At 38.5% G+C, this 21,520-nt stretch overlaps 1 protein-coding gene across 4 annotated transcripts in view; it reads left to right on the top strand.

Annotated features, from left to right (window-relative positions):
- The window catches only part of LOC134670708 (brain tumor protein), a 502,486-nt gene that overhangs the window by 282,081 nt on the left and 198,885 nt on the right, over nucleotides 1–21,520 (top strand). The window lies entirely within an intron of this gene.

Raw genomic sequence — 21,520 nt, 5'->3', positions numbered from 1 at the left:
CCATTAATCATAGACATCAAGTCGCATTTGACATAGTAATCATTATCATATCGGGAACAGATCGAATGACTAAAACTCGAATTAGGCTATGAATTCTTTGAAGCGCCAGCATTGTGCTATTCCAACTCGTAAACTGAAATAATAACTCCGGATCGACGCTTTACGACTGTCAAAATCGTATTTCTAATAATAAAAAGTCTCAATTTAGGAAGCTAATGTTTTATAACAGGCATAAAGAGGTATAAAGCATTTTTTTTATGTTGCTCGTGCGTTGTTGCTTTGTTGGGCTTAGTTTTGGGTTCGTGGCCCTGTAATTACTGATTCTGTAGGCTTAGCACATGAGCGCCGCGACGGTCTCTTGCCCGTGAGATAGACAACACGTCTTTTTCTTAATATATTACTTTGAGAAGCACGGGTAGTGTATCTCAAAATACACCAATGCCGGTGAAGCATTTATCGCTGACTGCATTTTTCTTACGACAGACAATACTCATCGAGACAATTCTAAAAAGCCCTAACACAATTAGGTTGCGTTGTTTCATCACAGAGTTCCTATGGCCACCTCCTGTCTCCATCATCAGATCAGCTCGATGGTACCATAATATTGCATTGTCATCCGATTTATACATGCATTTCAGCTCAATCGGAAACCGGAAAGTGGATCAAACTTAACTTGCAAGATTTGATTACAGACCGACAACGGGACAGGTGAAACTAAATAAAAGCTTGTAAAAACATATCTCATTTTGTGAACCTATTACAGAATGTAGATACGTTTCACGCGAAGTCTCATTCGCTACTACATATTGATATACAACCAGAAATATGAATAAAATATAGTAATTACCTACCTCCACATCGCTTCCAGTTTCTTCACCTATCACTTTGTACGTAATGAAAAATATCTTGAACTGTGTATTAATTATTTCTTTATTTTTGTTTCAGGTAAGTTCGACATTCCGTTTGATGAAATAGAAAAAAAAAAGACATAGGTAACTACTGATATTTACGACAAACATGATAAAAACAACTGTATCTGGAAATTCTGGAAATCATGAACAAGTTTTATAAACGTGTCAGCGAAGATAAGTAAATAACGAAGACTGTCAAGTTATATAATGTACGAAATTCCGTGTCTCATCGATGAATCTTATCGATTTTTTTGTGAATGACGACATTTAAAATCTAGCTACCATTCTTGCAGAACTACTAAACTTAAAGACATGACCGTAAAGGTGTCGTTCGAATGTCAACTGCAGTTGCCTTACAGCCACAGTAATTAATGCAGCTGGAATTGAAATTTGGTGTAGGATAGTCTTCTGGGTGGCGCCATCTACAACAATCCAATGAAATGAAAATCTTTACCCACGAGCACACTCTTGACATTGAAATCTTTACACAAACGGGTCTACCGCGATATAATTTCATTGTTTTTACCTAAAATTCCCACGTGCTGAGTTGCACCAGCTGTGGTCACGGAATGACTCAAAAGGTCTTTCCGTGACCACAGCTGGTGCTGTGGTGGTGCTGCTGTAGACCCTTTTGTGTAGTTAAATATGTGTACAAAACGCGAGAGTTTCAAGTGTTATATTGGTGAAATCATAATATTTGATGGGAGCCAGTTTTTAAAACAAGAAAATTGAGTCTAAATTATTTTCTTATCACTTCAAATACGTAAATATTTACAACATACGGGTCTAGACGTCGCATGTGTCATATTCGGCATTTATTTCTTATCTCAATACGATAACCTGGTGAACTTAACACGTACAACATTAAATAAAAGATAAGATTATTTTTAGTAATGACAATGACCGCAAGGGAATTAATGTTTTGCACTGACTAAAATGTATTCGAAGAAATTGACGTATTCACCGATATAAGTACTGATGAATATTATAATTTGTAATGTACTAAAGTTAGCTGCAATGTTAATTTTCCTCGTGATCGAGTAATATACTTTAGGTATTCATATTTTTTCTATTTACCCGTTGCAAATCGTAAATACGATTATCATCATTCTCCTGCCCTTGTCCCATGTATTTGGTGTCGGTGCAGCATGTCTTTCTCTTCCACACCCACACCTCTCTGTCGCCCGTCATTTCATCATTCACTTGCGTTCGTTTCATATCATGTCTCACACACTCCATCCAACTTTTCTTTGGTTTTCCTTTCCTCGTAGTTCCCTCCATATTCATTCGTAATACCTTTTATTTCTCGATTATAACTATACTATGTATAAAGAGACAAAAGAAACAATCGAATGGAGTTGGTCGAGAACTATGTATGCCAAATAACTCCTTTTATGCACGGCAAGGCAGTCCGACTGGTCTCAAGTCTCACCGGCCGTCAGAAAATAAACAAAACAAGTTCACAGCTATTTGTGGCCCTTCATCTCCCCACTGTACACTCAGCAGCAATAGTAGCGGTTGAAACGACGCGTCAAAACTTAGAGCATTTAATAACCGGAGTTGCCTTTAAGAGCTTACCCCTCTGCCGAAAGCCTTGCACCATTGTGCAAACTTTTATATGGACTGACGTTTATCTGCAATGGTTACTTGTACGTTACGTACAAATCATGTACAAATAGACATACATTTGACGTGTTTTGAACTGAAAATGACAGCCGAGGCGTCTCCAGTTACTAAATACTCAAAGCGTCAAAAGTATCTGCCACCTTGGAATACTGTACCAAATGAGATATGTTTCACATATTAAAGTATTACACAAACGGGTCTAACGTGGTATTCTTTGTGATATGTTTCTACAGTTCGCGCTCAAAAGTATCTGTTGCAGTGTTGTACATATCTCTTTTTGTTATGTTATTCGATTAATATAAATATCTACTTACTTATAGAAGTTAAACTGCCGTGAGTCACCATACGCAAAATGCATTTATGCGTTAGAGGGAGCAAGTGATACTGCTATCTCATTCTACCGCATGGCTGCGTCCCTTGGAGTGGCCGGCGTTGGCCCATCGTGTAGAGAAGCCATAAAAATGGAGGCCTAGGCTCTCCAAAACAAGTCGTGCAAGTGACTAAAAACGCGTGAGTTAAATCGTAAAATTAACTAAGGGTCGGTTGCGCCAAACCGTTTATCACCGTTATAGTGTTTGCTAAATTCTATTGTATGATAAGTTTCGTAGGTCTCTGCTGCTCACGCAGTTATGATCAGTCTGTTAACTGTGGATGGTGCAACTGACCCTCAATGGTTGATATTTTTAATGGCCCCTCTACACGTTGGGCCAGCGCCGGCCACTCCAAGGGACGCAGCCATGCGGTAGAATGAGATAGCAATGTCACTTGTTCCCTCTAACGCATAAATGCGTCCCTTGAAATGGTCGGCGCTGGCCCATCCTGTAGAGGAGCCATGACGCGTAGTCTGATCCATTACTTTTGACGCTCACTATACACACGTCTTTATAATATTTGATACTTGCAACGTTGCATTTGCCTTATTGGAGCTCCGATGAGATCTTTTGTGTTCCCCTAGTTGCACCTACTGGCTTATTGCGGATTCCATGTCCATGTTGCAGATTACGAAGCTACACAGCGCTTTGAAGTCCTTTGAGTCAGGAGCACTGAATAGATTGTTACGTAGTACTGTACTATGTACAGACACTGTATCATACTATGTACAGAAATCTCGGTTTAACAGAACCGATGTTCAATGCATTCTAATACGATTCTCTTTCCACACATTCTCTAAAATCTAAAGTCTAAACAGACCACTCTTTAATCCACTATGAGGGCCAGACACACTTTTCCGTATGCTACATTTACCTGTATTGACTTCACTGTGTCCGGCAAATAGGCGTTTAAAAATCTATTAGAAAAAAGTAATCGTAAGCAGTCAGTGTGTATATGTGAACGGGTTATCCAAAAATAGTTTCACCGGTATTTAAGTACATTCATACACACAATCTAACACCATCTTTCAACCGGCCTGAAAACACTTCCAACGCGTGATGACATATGAATCAACCACTGAATCATTTAAGACAATTTTCCAACTAACATAAACTTTCTCAGTAATTTCCAAGAAGACCTTCCTAGAAAACAAAATGGCCGACGGGAAGAGATTATAATGTGCTGTCACGTTTTTATTTTTGTTCTGACGAGCGGGAGTGTTTTTCTGTTTTTTGTCTGTTCGAGGCAAGATCATTTTTAATACTGCTTGCGGCGCTGCGCGCACGTTAATTTGTTTTAATAAGATTGCCAGGCCTTGACGGGGACGGTTTTTTCGTTCAGAAGTTCATTAAGACGAAACAGGAGCTGAGTTTTAAATATTTTAGGTAAATATACCCGTCTCGCTAACGGAAGCGGCTCTTAAAACTAGTGCGATAAGGACAAGGCGAAAAATCCCGCGTAAAAATCTCAAAAATCGAGGTTTCGTACTCGACTGTTTCCTCCTCCAAAACTTAACCAATCCTAACCAAACTTGGAAATGTAAATGATTATGAAATTATTTATATCGGACCGTTTTGCTTTTTGGCTAATTGATATCAGTTTTGGCCATTTTTGAAGGTCTCTAGCGCCTTAAAAAACAAAAATATCAAAAAAAGCAAAACGGTCCGACACAGATATTGGCAATATTAATCTGTGTTGAAAAGATCATTACTCTAGTATCAAAACAAACGGAGGAAAAAGTCGAGTACGTTTGTATGGAGAAATGACCACTCCTGTTGGCTATTAATAATCAACATACGTTTGCTTTGCATCTTTACTTTGTCTATTGAAAGTGATTAACTGATTATTCCCATAAAAAAAAGAATCAACCCCGGTTTCTAAAATAAATATCAACCTTAAAGATATATGTTTTCATTATAACCCGTGGTGTCTCAAATAAGTATTTTACATAATACTAGCGGTCCGCCCCGGCTTCGCTCGGGTTAACAAATTATACACATAACCACTCACTTGCTTGATATTTTTCAGTGACCTCTATTATTATAATAAAATAAGGGTGACAGCTGGTAGCTACAGTTACCAAAAGCAAGTGAGTGGCTAAACCTTCCTCTAGAATCACTCTATTGATAGTTGAGAACCGAATGAAAATCCGTTCAGTAGTTTTTGAGTGAAGTAGGTATTTTACATAATAATAGCGACCCGCCCCGGTTAAAAATTTATACACCGAAACCTTCATATAGAATCACTCTATTGATAGTTGAAAACCGAATGAAAATCCGTTCAGTAGTTTTTGAGTGAAGTAGGTATTTTACATAATAACAACAACCCGCCCCGGTTAAAAAATTATATACACCGAAACCTTCATATAGAATCACTCTATTGATAGTTGAAAACCGAATGAAAATCCGTCCAGTAGTTTACTAGTTTTTGATTGAAATGAAAATCCGATTACAGATAAAATGGTCGCGCTTTACCGTCTAGCGTTCCACGAGTTTCTCACGCACTAAATGCTTGTTAGAACGTGATGTCAACAATAAGCCTGCGACCATCATAGGCCCACTGACGTACCTGTTTTCACGGTTGTATGGCCATTATATAACTCCACTCTTAATATTATCCTCTAACCGCCCATTCGTCAAACCTTGCCAAGCAAATCAAATTTTATATTGTCAACACAAAGTTCAAATTAGAATGGAACAGGAGACCTTTTTATTGGTCTCTGGGCTGCTAGAGAATATAATACCTGTTCAGGCCCCGAATACGCTCAATCAGGTAAACAACATTGGAAGCGGTCGTTACTCTGCCCGCGTCACGCAGTTTTTTTTACTAACTACCTACGTGATTAAGTTAACGTACTTTATTCTGAATATGGGATGTATATGCTAGGACGTTATTTGAAGTTTTGGATACGGTTATTATGATCCAGGACAATAAAGACAGACTACCTAATATAGTTGTTCTTGTTACGTGTGACGAGACTTGAGCTTTTTTACGCTTTGTACGGGGTATTTTGTATGGGGAATTTTATTTTCGATTTGTTTCCACTCCGCTTTTGAATACCTATTGTAAACACTACATCGCTCAGCTTGAAGAAAATATGTACATCTAAGTAGGTATTAATAGCAAATTACGATACATGTGCGAAAAATAGGCGCGCGAAATACCTTTTCGAGCGTGTAGCGTACAACGTTTTACAGGACATAGGATTTCCGACATACGCACGTATAGTGCTAGTTACCGGTACCGCACTAAATAAGACGGTAAATTAGCACCATATTTACCTACTGTAAAAAAATTATAAGAATTATATTGGATAAATCTATACCATAAAACGTATACATACGTCAGCGAACGTAATTTTACTCTATCTTTATTTGATAAGAAACGACGAAAGGCGCTACTGATAATAAAATTGATGATCAACACCTACGCTGGTGCTAATACTGCTAATCGCCTAATTGCCATTTCCAAGATATTGACAATTGAGTCATGTGGCAACACAGCCAGGTCATCGACCTCGGTCAGCCCGCACTGACATCGGTCCCGAACTTTGATTAAACTTGTAACTGAGTTTGCCAACTTTTTCCGATTCCTATGCTCATCATTCTTATCAGCATTAGGGTTACAATTTGCGAGGGACGAAAATAGACGGATAAAATTCGACGTTCCACGGAAAAGGTATCTTATGGCGGCTGGCGCTTACGTCGCACATGGATATTTAACCGGCCGTTAATGGTACACGGTTAAGTGAAAAAGCCTTTAAACATCATCATGAATAAACTTAAGGCAAAAATTTAAGGTGAAATACTCATAACGTCCAAATATTTTTAACCCTCATGATATTTCGATAGACAAATGTATCTTTTGTCAAACTTTACGAACTTGCACCGTTTTTCGTTTTTATTATACCATTAAAAATGCATTCACATCATATTAAATCTTCACGGAACGCCGGGTAAGAGGAATGCTGTAGTTCCCTAGAACAACGAGCGATACGTGATAAAATTATTAAGTTTTTCTTCATCATTTTATCTCCGAATCAAAACCACGATGCCCGGACCAAGAAATTTAGGGTACCGCAAATATAAATGGAAACACCAAACCTTTTTTTAACACAAAAACTCCCCGCATTTGCCCAACATTTACTAATACGTTTATATCCTGTATTCTTAGAAATACTTCTTATTAAATGAAACAAAAAATCAACCTAGCGTGTATTGGATAAATAATATCTCGCAATTTAAGTCTGCAAAACCAACTCTGAGACAATAAGGAAGGTGCAGTAGGGTACGACTTAGGTTATTATCACACGCTGGGGGCCTAGCCAAGATGGCAATCGTTGATAGGAAACGCCCAACGAGATGATGTATGGAAATAGTCACGTGACTTTTCGTAGCATCTATTTTTCCTCTTCGTTTGGCCTTTGTCGATGTATGATTGTCATCTTGGCTAGCTTCTAGGCGTGCTACGATTATTCCTGCATTTTAAGAATCTTACCAAATTAAAGTGAAACATTTCTTATAAAGTGAAGGAGAGATTATCGTCGGCTGTTTAAATACGAATCCTCAAATACTTCGGGCAAGTTACACGAAACCAAAACTCCATGGAACGTCTCGTTGTCCAAGGACGAGTGGAAGGCAAGCGGTCACGAGGTCGGTCACCTACGCGCTGGACAGACCTGATAAAATCTGCGACACAAACCACCAAAGTCCAATGTTCTCGTAACGCCGAAGACCGTGGTAAATGAAGGCGCATTACGAGGGCTGCGTTGTCCACGATAGATACGTCTCATCATACAACCACGACCACTCTGCCAAGAGTGAACGACTGAGGAGGAGGATTTCTTATATCAAAAACGAATAATACCCCAAAGGACATTTTATAGACCCTTGTTGCTTAGTACCGACTCGCGCTTGTTCAGTTTTTTGTACATTTCGATGCCTTAATTTCCCCTAAAGGGGGCTCGCTACCTGCCGTTTTTTTGACGTTACCTGCTATAGTGAGTCATTGTCGTCCGGCAACAAGGATCAGATCGGAGATGACTGGTTTAAAACTTTAAATCAACCCTACGATGTTTTGGTACATAATTCATTCGTCTTAAATTACGGAGTATAGGTTTTTTTATTTCCTCATCGGTGGCAAACAAGTATACGGCCAGCCTGATCGTAAGCAGTCACCGTAGCCTATGGACGCTTACAACTCCAGAGGTTTGGTTACTCCGTGTCAACACAATATGTTTCGGAATCATAGTATTCTTTTTGACAAACATTTTAAACGAACTGGATATTAGTAGAAGTAATCGTTTTCAAAGTAAAAAAATATCCCTCTCTTAAGGATTTTAGATAGGTATATATTATAAATCTTGCATACAATAGAATTGTTTCTCTTTCTATTTCATATGTTAAAAAATGGAAAACATATCACCTTCGTAACATTATGAAGGTGAACGGGTACATCGTCTATGATATATCGCCGAAAAACATGGCATGTCTCGCATGTATTTACAATTCCAGTTGTTTGTCTATCTTTTGCAAGTTAATTTTATCCTCTAGCCGCCCAAACACCTATAAAAAGGTCTCCTGTTCCATTCTAATTTGAACTTTGTGTTGACAAAATAAAATTTAATTTTGCTTGGCAAGGTTTGACGTATGGCTAGAGGTTAAAAGTAAATACGTAAACATTGTACCTACCTATAATAGATAAGGACATATCAAAATGTTATCCCCTAAGGTAATTTTTTGAAATGTAACTGTTGCAGAATCTTTGGAGTCTTTATTCTTCTTTCTTATTTTCTTTCAAAACTGTCTTAAAAAAGAAACTGACACATTAGTTTTTAGATTTCATTGATTGGTCGTATCATATGCTGTGTGTTTCTGATCCTTATAAATACTAAAATATAATTGAATACACTCGCTAATATCGAAGGTAAAATCCCGCTTATCATTTTAATACAGTCCATCGCCCATCCCACCTTTTTCAGTGACACTTCATATTACATTCTGTAGATTTATTGTCGGCAGTGTTGCTTACTCGGATTTTGAAAAAAATCTAGAGTAATGTCTAGATTATGCGAAAATTATGTCAAAGATTTTTGAAATATGTTTAAAAAATTGTAAAATATATGGCACTCGAAATTAAACACTTACAATACATACATTTTTCAAATTTGCCGCCTTTTTCTACTGACAAGATCTACTTGACCAACTTTATATAGTCTGTCGACGTCCATCCGTCCACAAAAGTCAAAATTCATATGAAAATGTAAACCACATAAGGCGATGGCGCATATTGTTGCTGCCAAGTTGGTGCAAACTTGGCTTAGACTAAATTACGCTAAAAATATGCCAGATGCTAATTGGAAAATTTTGATGCCAAAGCAAGTGAAAATATGCCAGATCTGGCATCATGTATGCCAAGTTGGCAACACTGATTGTGAGCACAGTAGCACGTTCTAGAAGAACTATTAATCCACTCAACAATAAAAGATCCCCATTAACATATCTGACATTTGAGTTCATCGTGGAGACTGTTTACGAAATATGATTTCAATTAGTGCAATAAAGTTCAACGACTTTGTCACGTTGCCTCCGTGACTCATTTTAGCCATCTTGTATGGGAAAATGTGCGTGTAAAATCTTAAACATCGTTGTGTGTGCTAAATGAGCTGGTGCTGGTGTTTGTATCGATACCAGGGAATAAGGCCCTGGAAACGCTTAACTGCGCCATCTATTTATTTTCCCTGGTTACGTACATTTTGTGGTCTAAATGTCTAAAGAACAAACCGTTAAATCAATTTTAATTATTTTTATTTGATGCATTTGTCGACTGACAGAGGATAATGAGATTATTAAAAATATGTCATATTTATTACGATGATAAAATATACCTAATACCTAACTAACTATTAGATTGACAAAAATGTTGAAGTCAGTTAATGTGACGAAGCTTCTTCGGTGTACAATACACACAGGGACGTCAATATGCAACTGCCAACTGGAAGTGAACGCTCGACGAAACCGATAAAATATAAAATTATACAACAGGTATAATAAGTATGTATTATCATTCAATAACCTTTTAAAAAATTTACGACTCTGTTGTGTTTATTCAGCGGATGTTCGTAATTAAGATTCACGTTTGTGGTATTTGGTATTTACGTAGGTATATACCCCAAATTAGGTATGGAGGTGTATTCAGTATTTTGACCTCAGCCGTGTAACTTATACCACGAAAATAACCTCAAAATTGCCTTAAAATTGTTTCATGTCAATGACCCGGAAAGTGTTGGAACAAAATGCCTAAAGTCTGAACGAAAAAGTGACCTAACTCAAAAAAGATAATGTATTCGTATCGGTTGCCAGTGCCATATTTTATGTGGTCTTACAAATACCTGGTATCTTCAATGGTAATAGGTATAGGACGTATTTAAATAAAGAAATGCAGGTTAAAATACGTGAAATCTAAATCATTATTAAATCACCGCTGAATCGGTTTATATGAGTGTGGAAATAATTTTAGTACCGTGGCAGTACAGGATAGTTCTTAATGTGGAAGTCATCATTCTACGCAGATTATGTCGCAGGTAGAAGCTAATAATTATATAGACAATTATGCCGAGGCTCCATCTCGTCAAAAATTATATCGAAGGTTTTCGAAAACAAAACGGACTGCAAAGACCTAAGACAAATACTTGAGAGATTCTTCCAAATTGGAGATGGATTATATTATAATGCCTAAGAATACAGTTTACCAAAGATAGTGAACAGTTTTGCTTAAATACACAACACAATAAAATTTACAAAACCCACGTTTGACCCTCGGTTTGACCTTTAACTATATCTTTTTCTTATATTTCGCTAACAGCTTAACCGTATATTTTCGCCACTTGTATCCCACAAGTAAATACAGAGATCTTATTTATCGAACTACCCACAACAGGGGTGCTGTTTTATTTATTATGTACCCGGGCACCTGCTATGCGTATAAATTGCCCCTCGGTCCGTCGTTAATATCTATCTGATACCAGACCTTTGTTTTGACGCATTTGGTTTAGATTCTACGTGAAATAACGCTTTTTAGGGTTCCGTCTCTCTTCAATCGGTCCCTCATTGCTGAGGATCGTTCGTTGAGGAGGGTTCCGTACCCAAAGGGTAAAACGGGACCCTATTACTAAGACTCTGCTGTCCGTCCGTCCGTCCGTCTGTCACCAGGCTGTATCTCACGTACCGTGATAGCTAGACAGATGATGTATTTCTGTTGCCGCTATAACAACAAATACTAAAAACAGAAATAAAGATTTACATAAGTGGGGCTCCAATACAACAAACGTGATTTTTGACCGAAGTTAAGCAACGTCGGGCGGGGTCAGTGCTTGAATGGGTGACCGTTTTTTTTTGCCTTTTTTGCATTATGGTACGGAACGGAACCCTTCGTGCGCGAGTCCGACTCGCACTTGCCCGTTTTTTTGTATCTTTCTGATAATGTATCTTCAAAGAGATGATGATCAACAAGCATACGGCAAACGACTAATGTTGGAGCGGTTTCCCACTGACGTCCAGTTTTTTGCGGGTACGATTTTTTTGCAGGATCCAGTTTTCTGTAGTATGCATGCAGGATCCCGCAAACAGAATCTCCCGCAATCAGAAAGTTACTATATTAGCACTAGGGAATGCAAATCGGTTATAACCGTAACCGAAATGAATATTTTGTCAAAATTTCATAACCGAATATTGGGAACTCCAATAACCGGTTACGGTTATTTATTTATGACTTCAACTGTATGTTTTCATCATCTAATGACTACAAAATCCTGCCTTTTTGGGCTGTGACGCCTGTGAATATAATTTTTGTTATTCGTGTACTAAAATATACCAAATTTAAGTCCCTTATTTATGAAATGTTTTTATTGAATATTGTAGCCCGTCCAAGGTTATATTTTACTTTTACTGTGTTTGGTGTGTTTTATTAAAAAACGAAGTCTTTTACTCACATTCCCTAATACTGTAGGTACTAAAATAAAGATTTTTGTATTTTTTAAATTACTTCATTGTTAATAATGTATTTTAATTTATAATTTTTCGTCGAAAATAGCCGTAACCGATTATAACCGATATTCGATTATTTTTCGGGCATATCCGTAACCGAAACCGGTTATAAAGTTTGGCCGATTATTGCATTCCCTAATTAGCACCTTATAGGTTTTAGTAGTATAGGTGCCACCTATACTAATAAAACGGGATCCTGCAAAACACTGTACCTATACCCGCAAAAAACTGGACGTCAGCGGGAAACAGAGCGGCTACAGCGAAAACCGAAATTCGCAAATTGCGGGAATCTTTCCCTTTTACTCCAATGAAGGCGTAATTAGAGTGACAGAGAAAAATCCCCGCAATTTGCGAACTTCGATTTTCGCGGTTATAGCCCAGCTCTTAGGGTAAAAAGTTATCGTAACCTAGTACCATCTTTAACCTTCAACATTTATTTAGCAAATAGGTCACGACGACACTTTACAACTCAAAACGGAATTTAAATACAAGCAAAAATACATCAACAATTATAAAATACAACTGACTGCAAATATCAATTCAAAATAAAGTATTGCAAGACTCCACTCAGAACCTTAAAGGGTTAAAATTTACTTAATCGAAAAAAACACGAAAATCTGTATACTTTTCATTTATTTTAAATTGTATATCGTTAGCGTATAGTACTATACCATTGGTTAAAAAAGCGCCGTCTAAATACCTTCTGTCGATTTTAATATGTCGACCGAGCCAACGGAGGGAGGTCGTCTCTGGGGACATAATTACAATTATAATAGTGTATGAGAGGATCGATAATAATTGTAGTTATTATCCTTTGTGTATGTGAGGAGATGGGTTCACTCCTTTACTCTTATTTGTGATTATCGAGGTTTCTCAGATAGCAAATACCTACCTACACATAGTAAGAGAACTTATTTCTTCGGGCTGCCATAATTTACAGATGTTGCTACAATTCCTCGCCAGTCTGCCTGTGACCACGAACATAACGTCACGTTCGAAACGTCAATCTATAAATAAAGGCTCGTTGAGACGATGCGAGAACTGGCATGCGAGTTTCATTACATTGCGGGTTTTGATCGGTCGGTTGTATTGGACGTAACTAACAGTCAGCAATGTAACTAAAATCGCGTGCGAGTACGCGCGCCGTTTAAATCAGCCCTAAGGTGGCCACTGACGAGCCTTCCAACAGTCCAAATAGCGTGGGTGCAATCCAAAATCGGTCCGTGAATGTCAAAAACGTATGCCGTCCATTTGGATGAATCCATTGTAACGGCATCCATTTGGAAGGCTCGTCAGTGGCCAGTACGGTTACCATCAGTTTGTCACTGACATAAACGCCGTCGAGAACGTAATCTACTTTCTATACATCTCGCTCGCACTCGCGTATTAGTGCAAACGGGATGTATAGAAAGTAAATTACGTTCTCGACGGCGTTTATGTCAGTGACAAACTGATGGTAACCGTACTGCTTATTAAACGTAAGTACATATAAGGCGATTAATTCCCGTGTTAGTTTTAAAGTTATTTGTTACAACTTTTTTTTACTTTCCTTTTATTATCTTTACTTGCTAAGCTGTTGAATGTGTGTTAAATTCGTACATTATTGTTTCAGGTAAGCAGTATTTTGAACTAGACTAGACAGAAAGAGGAAGATCGAGGTAACTATTAGTATTATCCTGGCCACAGGATTTCTTCCTTCCCTATTGTACAAATGGGTTTGATTTGTCACTAGTGTCTCTCGCTAAGAATGACTTTTTCCCGGAAATATTCCCTATGAGTAAAGATAAAGAATCGGTAATATTACCTACTATTTTGTCAGTAACTTTCCCAAGAATTTATACTCAACATACACTTGCAATCTACAGAGCGGTGAATAGTTGACAGAAACGTTCATAAAAGCTATGAGATTGTGATTTGACAACTAACTACGCGTTTGCAAAATACACTACGTTGAATACGATAACAATATAGGTTTATCAATATCGAGCTCAGAATTGGGTAATTGGGAAATTTCCCGGAATATACTTACAGATAAATTTCCCGCTAACATACAGAATTTACTTTTCGAATTGCTATATATGTGACGTCACACGGGTAGAGGTACCTTATGGCGGTTGGAGCTTACGCTGTTTAACGCCGCGCCGCTCCAATATTATAGCGGCGCTATGCGACGTAAGCGCCAGCCGCCATAAGGTACCTTTAGCCGTGGAACGTCACATATTTCCTCCTGATGATCTTTTTACATATAAACAAATCAATTTTCTTGTGTAAATACCCAAAACAACTATAAATCATGATTAGATACATTGAATTGGCAGAAAATTTGTTTGAATACATGTTTGATTTGCCTTTGTATGAATGTTATTTATAGTGTAACAATAAAAAAGCAATAGAAGTAAATTAATTTTAAAATTAATTAAATAAATACATTATCGCCTCACAAAAATACGGTCAAATACTTGAATATACTTCCTACTTCTCGTAAAATGTCTTATATATGATATATTGGTACTATTTACCAATATATATAAGACATTTTACGACTGGTAGTAATAGGATACCACAAACAGCACACAGCTGAGATACGGAGAATGCTCACTCAATGCTTTGCGCTATTCGATACTAGGATAGCATTTCGGCCGGATAGTCAAAGCAAAAAGAATTTGAAAAAGAGAGTTACTCATGGTAAATTATGTAGCTAAAGTCTGTTTCAATAGAACTTGCTAACTATGTAAACAAACAAAGTAACTTTGTTTTATCACTGTTTCTCTTTGAATTTTCACACCACCTCATCAAATACCATTGAAACCATACACATATACACTATTGAAACGGTCCGTTCCGTAAAATACATAAATATATGACTGTATCTTGGATATTTCATAAAAAGTTTAAAATGGTTTCATAAGTTAGGTTATTAGGACCAGATGGAATGACGGTTTTGTTTCTTTTAAATTCTATAATTGTCTATGATGGATGGATAGTGTTGTGACTAAAGTTTGTGATATAAACCCGCTACACACAACCCAACCCACACTATGTACCTACCGCCGCGGTTATAAAATACATCAATATATTATTCTTAAGTACTAATTTGTCTTCTGATCCTGATTAAACAAATTAAAAATAAGTAACTACTTGTTTTTTACTTTTGGTATTTTATTATTCGATATGGTTTGACATTAGTAAAGTAGTAAGTAGGATTCTTGCCCATCACTAGTAAATTCATCATTCAGAGACAATTTCAATATGGCGGTTTGTTGACATAGTTAGCAAGTTCTATTAAAATAGACTTTACAGTTCATTTACTGCCATGTTTCGACAGAAGATTAAAACTGTTAGAACGCCATTTGACTTTGATCATTATTCTTTCACTGACATGTATTAACTTGTTAAATATTAACTCCATCTACTCGAGAGTAGGCTGAAGGTTACGGCGTCATCGCTCGAATAGATTGTACCCATTTTGGCCTACAGGCAAGTATAGATGGCGTTAATATTAATATTTAACAAGTTAACATATATTAGTGTAAGAATAAGGATTAAAGTCAAATGGCGTTCTAACAGTTTTAATCTATTGTCGAAAGATGGCAGTAAATTTACAGTGGCTACATAATTTTCTTGGACAATACACCTCTATATATTCTATTCTCTTTGGTCAAAGCAAGCGCGTGCGAATTGTTATTGTTGTTGTGCGAAATGTAATTTACCAATATTATTGCAATACTTTGTGCAAGATCAATAATTATGTAGGTACAGACTACAGACAATCCAATATGCGTGTATTAACGCCCGCAAAATATGTATGTTTATCGTTTTGGGTGTCGAGGCTGATTGATACAATTTTAAATTGAGTCCCGGAAAGTCCAGCCTTTTTTTTTAAATGTATTACTGATCGTTCGAAAACGCATCAAATCTTGAACCGTTATAGTTTTGTACTGCGTTAACTGCAACGGTCGTAAACTTGGGACTGTTCAATTTATTTTAACTGACTGAAATAGCCCTCGCTTCCGGAGGGTTAAGGGCAAGGGATACAACACATGGCCTGCTCTAAATATGAACGCGTCTTAGGTTCGCTTGTTAGGTGCAACGTTTTAGAATAGAGCATAGTTGCAAGCTGCTTACATCGAATGCACGTAGACTGCCGAACCAAAATAGTTTATTAGTCATAATGCTTTGATTTCTTGACAGTAACTAGGCAAGTGGCAGTTTAGTTAGACTTCTTTTGTCGTCTTTCGGTTACCTACTCGTATATCCATATTCATTTATTATTTTAAAATTAAATAGGTACCTACTATGATGATTTACCTGACATGTAGTAATATTCGTAATAAACTTAAGCCATAATTAGCTGCAATTATTTGATTCCGAGTTACGGAATATTCGCAGTATGTGCGATCTCAGGCGTATCCGATAGAGACTTATAAAATGATCGGCCCTTTTCGCTTTGCCGTTTGTTTGGTAAACATCACCAAAAAAAAAATGGCTGTCTGGAAATTCCGTTTACGGACGATAACTTTGCGTAATAACGTCATAAGATAAGACAATACATTACGTAACGTTACCATGAAGATCCGTCCACAACGTTACCACGGAGATCTGTCCACAACGTGACACTTTTTCGTACATGCTACCGGTGTTCATCAATTTATAAGACGTTATCACGTCACGTGATATGGTTGCCTTTAATATCGCATGCAACCAATTGCAGAATCTCGCCGAAGATCGACCCATGTGGCGACGTGTTGTTCATGATGGCCAATCCAAGCATGACGATGCCTGGTTTTCCTCTTTAAAAGAAAAACGCTTGAGGCGCCACGAGCAGGCCTCCAACCCCCACCCATCTGGGGGAGCATACACCTGCCGCGTGTGCGGACGAGGGATACTCTCCCGCATAGGGCTATACAACCACGAACGCAAGTGTCGTTACCGGGACGCTGCTTAAAACATCTGATACAGATGAAAAGGCCTATCATTATCACGTCAAAAAAAAGTGACAAACTTGATACAGGAAAAAGGTTGTTTCTGTGTGTTCAGTGGACAGGTTCGAATGGGCAATCTGGAATCGAGATACCGCGTAGCCACGGTAATGTTATTGATTTTTAGGGTTCCGTACCCAAAGGGTAAAACGGGACCCTATTACTAAGTCTCTGTTGTCCGTCCGTCCGTCCGTCCGTCTGTCCGTCTGTCACCAGGCTGTATCTCACGAACCGTGATAGCTAGACAGTTGAAATTTTCACAGATGATGTAGGTATTTCTGTTGCCGCTATAACAACAAATACTAAAAACAGAATAAAATAAAGATTTAAATGGGGCTCCCATACAACAAACGTGATTTTTGACCAAAGTTAAGCAACGTCGGGAGTGGTCAGTACTTGGATGGGTGACCTTTTTTGCATTATGGTACGGAACCCTTCGTGCGCGAGTCCGACTCGCACTTGCCCGGTTTTTCTCAATACGATACACTTAAAGCGTTAATAGCACTTGAGACCATCACACGGTTCGTGTGGATTGACTGATAGCAATAAACCTTTGATGATCGGGATGCGGCTGGTAAACATCTGGAAATGATACCATTTTACTGCTTCTATGTTTTATTGGGGCAACAATAATTAAATTGTATTTATATCTGAATGCCCTGAAAGAGCGGTGGTGGCCGAGTGGATATGACGCCCGACTTTCAATCCGGAGGTCGCGGGTTCAAGTCCTTGCTCGTACCAATGAGTTTTTCGGAACTTATGTACGAAATCTCTTCTTCTTTCCCCTGCCCTTATCCCACGTCATGTGGGGTCGGCACAACATGTTTTTCTCTTCCATTCTCCTCTGTCTTTCGTGTCCTCAGCACTTACTCCTTTCTTTCTCATATCCTCTTTCACACAATCCATCCATCGTTTTTTGGGTCTACCATACGCTCTCCGTCCATCAACATTCATCCCTAACATTCTTTTGCCTATATGGCATTCATCCCTCCTCATTACATGCCCATACCACGACAACCTAGCACTCCTCATTTTCTCCGTTACTGGAGCTACTTTCAAACTTCCTCTTATATACTCATTCTTAATCCGATCCTTTCTCGTCACTCCACACATCCATCTCAGCATTCTCATTTCCGCTGCATGCACTCTTCTTTCATCCGCTACTTTCGTCGCCCAGCATTCTGATCCATACATTACAACAGGTCTCACGATCGTTTTGTATATTTTCCCCTTAAGTTTAAGGGGCATTCGTGGATCGCAAGTTGTTCCAGAGATCTGTCGCCATTTCATCCATCCCGCATTTATTCTATTTTTCACGTCTCGGTCGATGTTTCCGTCACCTTGGATCAATGACCCAAGGTACCGGAAGTCAGAGCAGACTGGTAGGGATACACCGTTTAAGGCAATATGGGAAAAACTGGATGGACCACCGAAATCGCAGAACATGTGCTCCGTTTTGGATCTGCTTATTTTGAGTCCCACGCTTTCCAGCTTTTCTTGCCATTTTCCCAGCCTGCTCTGGACCTCAAGTGCATTTTCTCCGACAAGAACAATGTCGTCGGCAAACAGCATACACCAAGGTGCCTCCTCCTGTATGTTCGATGTCAGAGCATCCATAACCAGGAGGAACAAATACGGGCTTAAGGCCGACCCCTGGTGTAAACCTACCGCCACATTGAACTTGTCGGTTACTCCTGCTTCCGACCTGACGTGAGTACTGGCTCTGTCATACATCGCCTGAACAAGCCGTACATACTTCTCTGGCATTCCTTTCTCTCTCATACACCACCACAGAACCTCACGGGGTACTCTATCGTATGCCTTTTCCAAGTCCACGAACACCATGTGCAAGTTCTTTTGCGCAAGTCTGTATTTTTCGCACAGTTGGCGAAGTGCAAATATGGCGTCCGTAGTTCCCCGGCCCGGCATAAACCCAAATTGGTTCTGTGTTACCTCACTTTCTTCTCTCATTCGTCTCGCTACCACTTTTTCCCATACCTTCATACTATGTGACATGAGCTTTATTCCCCTATAGTTGTTGCAATCCTGTACATCACCCTTATTTTTAAAAACGGGCACCAGTGAACTGTTGCACCATTCATCAGGGATCGCCTCTTCTTGCAAAAACTTATTGAAGAATAAAGTCAGCCACTTCCATCCATCCGCTTTCAGAAACTTCCATACTTCCACAGGTATACCATCTGGCCCAACCGCTTTCCCATTCTTCATACCTTGCACAGCCATCTTTACTTCTTCTACCGTGATCTCCCTCACCATACCAATGTTACTTCTAACATTTTCTAGCACTCCACTCCAGTCATTCTCTTCGTTCATAAGTTTATTGAAGTAGTTCTTCCAGCGTTCTTTTATGCTCTTGTCATCCGTCAAAATCTTTCCTGCTTCGTCTCTTATACATTTCATATGATTTATATCTCTTGCATTCTTCTCTCTCTCTCTTGCTATTCTGTACAGATCTTTTTGGCCTTGTGGGCTCTCCAGGAAATCGTACAATTTATCTTGTACCTTGGCCTTTGCGATTGCAACTGCTTTCTTTGCTATCTTTTTACTTGTAAGATACGCTGACCTCTTGATTCCTTTCTCTCTATCGTTACCCTCTTCCACACTCTTCCATTCTTTAAAAGCATTCTTCTTTTCTTTCAGAACCATTCGCACATCTTCATTCCACCACCATGTATCCCTATCAATCTTCCCTTTCCCTGTTGTTTCCCCAAAAACATCCCTCGCTACACTTCTTAAACATACTGCCATTTCATTCCAGCAATCATTCACTCTCATCTCTGCCATATCACCCATTCCTACCATCTTATCGACTATTCGTTTCCTAAATTCTTCAGCTAAATCTCTGTCCCTCAATCCATGCCATTTCGTTCTAGGTGGGGGCTTCGAGTTCTTTTGCAAGTGTTGTACTTTAAGATTTAAGTCTAGAATCAGTAACCTATGCTGGGAAACTAGGCTCTCACTGGGTACTACTTTGCAGTCCTTAGCCGACTGTAATTTACTCCTTCTTAGAAGAAAGTAATCTATTTGGGTAGAGTGTTGGCCACTGCGGTATGTAATAAGATGTTGTTCTTTCTTTTGATAGTAGGTGTTCACTTATGTACGAAATATCATTTGATATTTACACTAGTTACATTGCGGACTGTTGGTTACGTCCAATTCAACCGACCGATCAAACCCCGCAATGTAATTAAGCTAGCATCGTCTAAATGAGCCCTTATTCTGTGATAATATACCTCTATAGAAAATAATTGCATTTCAACCGTGTATACAGACCGAAATCCAAAAGCAATCAAGGCATGCATGAGTATTTCGCTCCTCGGATGTAATTTGCAAGTCCGGCGAGATCTCACGGGGGTGGCCCTTGTGACCTGTCTCACACATGAGTCCATCTCGAATCTCGGTAGTGCGGACCCGAGGTTAACCGAAACCGATACCGGGATTTCGGTTAAACTTAATGTTTGTTAGGGCAAATATCTCGAACGCTGTTAGTCTAAAATTATCTTTCCTGCTTCGTCTTCTAGATAAGCAATCTACAATAATACTCGTTGCATATTTAATTTCCGAGTTCTTGGAATAATATTAGGTATAGATATTGTTAGTAAGAGAAAGCTTAGGAAAAAAATGTGAAACATTTAAAAGGGTCTCCCAATATTATACCTTCGCTACGCTGTACGTAGATACATGCTGTAAGTATCACAAGAGTGGACAGTTTTTTTATTAATAATTTATAATTACTAGTATTACTACCACCAATAGACGCATAGCGAAGACGAACGTAATATTGCGTAGGTATATTTTGACTGTTTTGGAGTCTCTCAAAGTTTAGTATGACCTATGTACATATTCCACTCGTAAAGTATATCCAGACGTCAATACCCAATAGTTTCGTACGAGAATAAAACATTAAATTGCAACTTGCAATCCGTTTCCATCATCTCCTATAACGTGAACAAGGGTCCTTGCGTAAAGTGAAACTTGCTTCGAAATCGAAACCCAAACTAGGCGAATACCAACCCTAACCCGCTCCAAATTCAAGGAAGAACATTTAAATAACAATCGGTCCGTCAAGCGCTCGTGACGGGGGTGCTGTCGCGGGCAGAGGGTTAAACCCATTGTTAGGGTTCCGTTTTATCTATTTATAGGGTTAGGCTTATACGATATGACGTAAATTGTACGAAATCTTGGGCTGTTACGTTCTTTTGTACTCCGTTTTAAGGGTTCATTATCGCAGTTACTGATAAAAGTTACTTAGTCGGTGCCTTTGTCTGTGCGAATAAATCTTATACATACATAAACGGCCTGCTGCGCCAAGCGCCGCTACACACCGCGCTCACGCTGCTCAACTCTGTACTTAATATGGCACCACACATTGATGTGTTCGCATCCAAGTGGTCACAACTTGTAGAACAATGTAAACGAATATTTGAATCGCTGTATTAATTAAGTAGTGTAGTGAATTTAAAAATTAGGTTAAGTAATGTTGGTTAAATAGTATCTAAGATTGTAATGTATTGGCGAACGCTGTAATTACAATTTTTTTAAAATAATAAACAATAATAAACAATAA

Source organism: Cydia fagiglandana, chromosome 14 (assembly GCF_963556715.1).
Source record: "Cydia fagiglandana chromosome 14, ilCydFagi1.1, whole genome shotgun sequence".
Classification (NCBI taxonomy): Eukaryota; Metazoa; Arthropoda; class Insecta; order Lepidoptera; family Tortricidae; genus Cydia; species Cydia fagiglandana.
This window is presented reverse-complemented; position numbering and strand designations above follow the sequence as displayed.